The sequence below is a fragment of the Hyposmocoma kahamanoa genome, unplaced genomic scaffold, assembly GCF_003589595.1.
Source record: "Hyposmocoma kahamanoa isolate Upper Pololo Valley unplaced genomic scaffold, ASM358959v1 202, whole genome shotgun sequence".
Lineage (NCBI taxonomy): Eukaryota > Metazoa > Arthropoda > Insecta > Lepidoptera > Cosmopterigidae > Hyposmocoma > Hyposmocoma kahamanoa.
In genome coordinates, this window is record NW_020653726.1 from 373,951 (window position 1) to 381,605 (window position 7,655).

Genomic DNA, 7,655 nt, shown 5'->3' on the forward strand with positions numbered 1-7,655 from the left:
TGAATGAACCATATAACAAAGCACGAAAGTTCTTTTTTTCTTTTTCTTTTCGTGGGTAAATCCGCCTGGGATATCATCACTACGCCGCGGGGGCAGCGGACTTCTCCAGGCTAAAACTCCACAGTGGCTTGGAAAACCAAGCACCTGGGAGGAGCTACACCCTCCCCCTCCTCATGACGAAAAGACAAGGCAGAACTTGACGTAACCAGAACAAAACATTAAAACCAGAACACAGAAACTAGAACCAGTACAGTATGCAACCATATAACAATACACAAAAGTTCTAAAACAAGATAGAACATGAAATAACTAACCTAGTTTAACAAGCAACATTAAATTACGTCTAAAATTTCCTCTTCGGGTCAGTATAATTTTCAATTTATTCAGCACATAGCTCCAAGTTGTAACAAGTTACCTCTGCCAAGTTTATAACGTAATCAACACGTGAAGGTCCACGTTTTAACTGCAATATCAGGTAACTTTGTTCTTCAGTGGTCTAAACTTAAAAATTCGTTTATCAAAATTGGAGTATCCCAGAATTTACTCGTATAATACCTTAATTGATAGACAACAAGATATCCATGCAACATGCATGCATGCATGTTAACATTTATTTTAAAATTGTTTAATTATTTGTACGGATTATCACCACCTTTAATAAGCTTCTGTTATCCGTGGGGATTTTTTTATAATACCAAGTGACGGGACAAACAAGTCGTACGCCTGGTGGTAAGCGACACGCCTATCCATAGTTGCAGTGCCATTCAGAGCTTTAAATTGCAACGATTTTATAGGCACTGCTACTGCACCCGTCACCCTGAGACATAAGTTGACAAGTCCCATGTGCCTGTAATTTCACCAGGACCTTTATACCCTTTTCAGACTGGAATGCAGTAATGCTCATATTACTGTTTGGCGGCAGAATTAGGTAAGGTGGCAGTAAGAGCTCTGTTGCTACTAAAATGGGTAAAGTACTGTAAGCTGAGATACATGTTAAACTTTAGTTCGCCTGCAGAGGCTTACATTGCAATGTACAAGTTTTCCTAACCCTTATAATAATTTATTATTTTGTATTCAGTTCTGTACAATAATGTTTAAAGCAAAAAAAGAATACGATAGAAATGTCGCAGTAAAACGTTTCGATTAGTCGTTTGACAATTGTCTGATTTCCATAGGTATTTCCCTTAATGACTGCAATTAATTAAAGGCCTAATAGAGGTTAATGACATAGTGTCTACAAAAGTTAACGAATCATAAGGTCAATGACCTTTTTTTTTAAAAAAAGCTATTTATTAATAATAATAATGAGTGTCTGTCGTATTTCAAATTTGCAGGAGAAAATGGAAACGAAAGCGTAGTCGTAGCAGAATTAAAAGCTCGTGCGTGAAGACTCTGCGAGACTGGTTTCGTCTTAGCACATACACTCTTTCGTGCGGCAGCTTCAAAAATGAGGATGTGTCTGTCAGTGATGGTCGCCAACCTTCGTAGATAAGCGGCATTCTAAGAAGACGTATTTAAAAACTTTAGCTTCTTACGGTCTCGTGTACGTCAAAATATACATAACACATAAAGTGATTCAGACGCAGATAACATTATCCCTATTATGATTACGTGTTTATTCACCCGGTGTATATATAATGAAAATATCGTATTCAAATTTAGAGCTATGTTATATTCTATATTATGACCATAGGGTATCCAGTTTACGTTTTTCTTATAAAGCTAAAGAGCACACATGCTTGAGCCTGAAGCATATAATTATATTTGGTACATTTTAATGTACTTTGGGCATCTAACGTTCATTCCATTATAAGAGAGAGCACTTTTTAAATCACAGGACACTTCCATTATCCTAATTTCATACGATTAATCAAATATTGCGAGGAAACATACCCACAAATGTATTCAAAAATATATACCTACAAATTATAACATTAGAATATAATATCAATAATATTAAACAAAATATCATGACAATCGAGAAATAATATAAACATCATATAAATATAACTTATTGTAGTTCTTGAAAGCTTATTAGTAGAAATCTTTAGAGTTTATTAGTAAGGCATCGTAAGGCTGGCAACATTTCCCATTTGAATAGCTTGTACTTTGACGGAAATAACTGCCAGTCTTGTGATCACCGGAGGTTTGTACTAGGCGATCTGATAGCTCGTTCGTTAGAAATTTCGCCTGTAGCCCCCAGGGATCCATGGTTTCAACCGCAAAAGGCACAAAGCTGCAGTACTGACCAAGTTTGGCATATTTGAGCCTTTTACGATTCTCGGCCGCTCTGTTACAGAGCCTGCGCCGCCCACGCTTGCAAGAACATGTGAGGGAGCTACATTGTCCACACAGGTTGCGTCCCATACTACCTGTCTTCCTAGCTTATATATATTTTTATATAATATATATATAAACAAAAATACAGAAACATCGATACAAACATACTTTAAAATTGTACCGTCATAAATATCTCTCAATTGGACGGGCAAACACTACGTACCTTAACTTGTTGCGCTGGAGACTATGAGCTATTTTCCATTAAGGTACAGCGCAAACGTGTGTCTTACGTTGGATACAAGCAACAACCGGAAACTAGAAGCGACTATTCTAATTTCATACAAATTGCGGTTGCGGTAGCTGGCGATTGTGTCGATTTCATATCAATTGTATGAAAATGGAATATTCGCGTCGCAAGAGACCAAAACTATAGCAGCTAGTTTTACTTCAGAATCGCCGCCGCGTCAACGGGTATGGTATGTATATATGTATAATAATATGACTTATTATAGTTATTATAAATAAGTAGGAATCGCGCTAGCCGCATAATACAGTAGCACCATTATAATAGAGTAGAGCTGCTTGTGAAAGAGTTCGTCCAGGGAAGTACTGCCACCGTACCTATTTCTGCTGAACAGTAATGTCAGCATTACTGTGTTCCGGTTTTGAAGGGTAAGGGTGCTGGTGACATTACAGGCACATGAGACTGGTCAACTTATGTCTCAGAGTGAAGGGCGCAGTGGCAGTGCCCCTCAAATTTTTGCGATTTAAAGTTCTTAGTGGCAATGCAACTGTTATGGACAGGCGTGTAGCTTACCATAAGGTGCACGACTTGTCCGTCCTGTCACTTGATGTTATAAAAAAAAAATTGAAAATAGCCTCTGGTAGCCTGCCATTGTCACAATCATCGATCTTGGAAGAATACATAAGGTTACTTCTTGGCGCCGTATTTGATTTCACAAACCTTGACGGAAAATAACTTTAAAATTACTTTGCGGGTTTCGATCAGGTAAGTCATTAAACTTTGACGCGCCATTCGATTTTCGACATCCAATTAAACGCCTGAACGTCTTAATTTAGCAATTAATTTTATGGCGGGATTTGGTGCAATACCTAGGTCGTTTGTTGAATGACTAATTAAACCACTTGACTGCAACAGACAAATTGATATTTCGGATTGTTTGTTTTACCTTCTTACTTAATTACAAAGAGTACAGTATAGTTTAATAAAACTTATTGCTTTTTTTATGACACCAAGTGACGGGACGGACAAGTCGTGCATCTGGTGGTAAGCAACACGCCTGTCAATAACAGTTGCAGTGTCACTCAGAGCTTTACATCACAAAAATCTGAGGGGCACTGCCACTGCGCCCGCCACCCTGACACATAAGTTGACAAGACCCATGTGCCCGTAATTTCACCGGCACCCACATCCTTCAAAACCGAAATGCTGTAATGCGGAGTCCCTACCTTGACGCGACTCAGAGTGCAGGTCTCTCTTCACCATCAAATTCTATATTTCGTTTCTTAACATGACTTAGTTTTGGTTTATGTACGTTACACTTTGAGTTTCTACTCCTGTAATCTTGAAAGCCGAGGGCTTTGTGGCCAACGGTCAATAATTAACTCTGTACCAATAGTGGTAGCTGCGGTCGTCATAAAAAAAATCTACAAATCTAAAAACTAAATTATTTAGTGCCTTTAACCCCCGCTTTTGGGTTTTACGCATTGACTTACAAATAAATGGACGACGGGTCTAATACAAAAACCACGAAAAAAATGTCCCAAGTCAACCTATTCGAAATTTAAATTGTAATGTCATCGCAGTATCGCGCTGTCAGTAGAACAAATGAAGACTAAAGCGGAGTGTCGCGCTCTGTATACGATTTTAGCGCCTTACAAGTGCGGACACTTTTTAGCGCGGACCCGACGTCCATATAATTGTAAGTCAATGGTTTTACGATACGAACTACCAGAGGCGCAAATTGGAGTCGCCCCTAGAACTTCATCTAATGCCGCTGGTTTCCAGGGGAGTAGTTGATCTACTCGCTATCCAAATAATAGTAGAACCTGGCAAGAACCCGCTTCCCACTGCACACATACGAACCTTATAATAGTGATACTAGTTCCACTGTCTTACCTGTTTTCGACCAATTAACGAACATTATAATAAATTTGTACCTATTGTGTTTCCGTAGACTAACAATAAAATGTATTGTCACTGTGGTCGTTTGAATTTCATTTTGTAATTCACTGCTCTAGAAAATATAAACATTACAATGGCATACACATTATACTTAGTAGCAGAAATAAATAAGTAAGAATTAAATCAGTAATACTAATCGTTTAGTAGGGAAAACGCTTACCTGGCATGTAGGTAGTTCTACGTTCCATTTCCACAGTTGTGGGATCTAAATCAATTGTGTGCCAGATAACTAATTATGATGATGAAGGAAAACATTCTCATTTACATTGCAATGGATAAACCTTCTCATGCCCTGCCGTCTTCTTACAAGAAATTGTGTCCAGCAGCAGGAGGATTATGGGTTGGTAATGAATGACGATGAAATAAAAAAAATGTTGCGTTTTTTATATTACAGTTATGGAGTGGAATTCCATGAGAGTGTCCAATATGTACTTGTTTCTTAGATAAAAAAATGATAATTAATTTTTATCATAAGAAATTGTTAAGAATTACTTATTATGACAATATTTTTATTTAAAACTGTTAATAAGGTATGCAATATTACTTCATAATTAAGTTTAAATTATTTGCCTCTACGGCTTTAGGTAAAGAGTAAGAATTTTTATTCATTTCATTTTGTATCAAATAGCTGTAGCTGTTTTAATCGACTATAAAAACGTAGGAGGTTCTCAATTCGATTATATTTTTTTTTTTGTGTATATGTAACGTGATTACTCAGACAGTTGTGGACCGATTTCGATGATTCTTGTTTTTGTTGCAAATTAGCCAATGAATTTGGTTTATTGGTTGTCACCCACTTTCCTCTAGGGAACCCTTTTTTTTTTTTTTTTTTAACGGGGGGGAAATCTTTATGGGTACCCCTGAGCCCAGGGAGACTAAGGGGTTATGTGGGGACTCTCCCTCCAGACTTGAGGGCCTACCCCACTAAAACCTCCCCGGGTTTCCCTCTCGCCGGTTGAGTCGGCGCCGTGGGATCAGTGAACATTCACCACGACGCCGCCCGGCCGCCCTAGCTTACGCCAGGGCTCCCGCGCCAACGGAGGGGCGAGTCGGTTATCCTCCGACCCGCCCCCCAGACGAGTGAGGCCGTGCAGTGCAGGTTCCGGAGTCCCTGTCCAGAGCCCGCTGGTCTCACTAGGGGATCAGGCGAGCAGCGAACTGCCTTCGCCTTCTCCCCGTACGTCTGCGCCGGAGCGGGTGGCCGCGGCCTCCTTTTGCGACATAACCTCTGCGCAAAAGGAGGCCACCGCCTCCCAGGACTCCTCGCTTTCGAGCATGGCGGCAACCACGCTCGGCAGCGAGAGGTCCTGCCCTACAGTCCCCGTCAGAGTGCGGCGCTGCTCGTCCCACCGGCTACACACCTCTAGGGTGTGCTGCGCGGTGTCATCCGCAGCGCCGCACTCGTGCCACGACGGGGACGGTTCCCTCCTCGCTTCCTTTAGGGAACCCTGAGTGCAGTGGTACAGGATGTAACTGGTTTCGGCTCCTGTCTCCCATATCTAAGCGCTTTGTTATTTACTTATACATTTTGTATTTGTTGGTTTATTATTAACGGTCTTATTATTTATTTATTTATTTAAGATTTACCAACGTTTGGGTACATACATAGGACTTATGCAAGGAATAACTTAAAACTAAATGCATCAAACAATACCTGAAATACCTCTTGCAATTAGTTACTAGACAATGCAAAATCAACTTGAATAAATTAATAAAATTTTTCTTTCCCTACAAAAACATCACAAGTGTAAGAAATATTTTTGAATTAAAAGAAAAGTCGCTATTAAAAAAAATAATAATAATTATGTAGTTAATTTGGACTTTTAATAACGGAGCGACTCCTGTTAGGTGAGTCAGTGTGAATATCCATTCAGTGATTATTGCATATCGTTATCTTTATTTTACAATTATATCGAACACGGAACTTCATCTCGTTATTTTCTTTATTTACAAAAGAACGATTTGGATACCTATCCAAATCGTTCAAAGGTTTAAAAATAAACTTGTTGCTCGCTTACTACAGAATCTTGAACCTGACAAGTTCTCACTGGAGTAGGTAATTCAAACCATCTTGTAAAGCCAAGCAATGAATTTGTGAGAAACAAGTTTTATGATAGTTTTCCTACACGTAGCAGAGCATGTTCCATAGGAATTTCGCATACTTAACTATGGAACAATAAGACAAGAGGGTTGTTCATCTCCATAATAAAGGCCGTAACTCTGAAAAAGGTCAAAATCTTATATCAAGATGGCGCTGATCAATAGCATGGAAGTAGTTTATATATTATGTAAATGGCGGAGGATATCATTTAATTTCTCTTTAATATGAAATACAAGTAGTTAGTTTTTTCTTTATTATTTTCCGAATTTTGACAAATACGCGTATCAACAGATTGTGGCATTGTATGTTACAAACAAGTTTATAAATTAACATTTGGTAATATAGGTAGGTGGAGTTAATCCTAAACTCATAAAAATCAAATAAGTGCCATCTAGTTGATTTGTTTGTTATCACTAGATATCATATTAGCTTTGATTTGCAGCTCATCAATACAAAACAAATTAGTTAGGTACAAAAATAGCTATTTGGTCACAGAATATAAGTACTAGTAGCAGTGATTAGTTAGCATTACACGCGTGACAACAGTACGGAAAGTTGTTCATATTTGAGCTCAGTCCGGTATTTTTGTTTTGTATGGTATAGTTTCTCAATCTTTCTAGCAAATTCTCTAAAATTCTAGATAAATGCCTCATTGGACTATTTTGGAGTGCAAAAATGATAGCCGCACCAAAAATATTACACGCATAGTGGTATTTATAGTGGTATCGTTGGTAAATCTTATTTATAAATATTCCATTCCAAATTTTCTGTTTATGTAACAAACGAAAGTGAACATTATCCCAATGCAATATGGTCAAGTTTTATATTATGGAGAACTTGATAAAGATTTCGAATTTTCCACGCTAGTAGCGAACAAAAACTTAGCGAAAAAAACTTCAGGAGTGTTTTGTTAATTTTAAACTTAATTGATCGTAATAAAGTTCATTATGCAACGTGTGCGTTAAAGAACACATCTGTTGTCGAGAAGATACTACTTTCTCTTCGTTCAGATGTTAGTCTTTCATCGTAGTTCAGCTACTGACCGCAAGATGGCAGCACGTTAGCAAA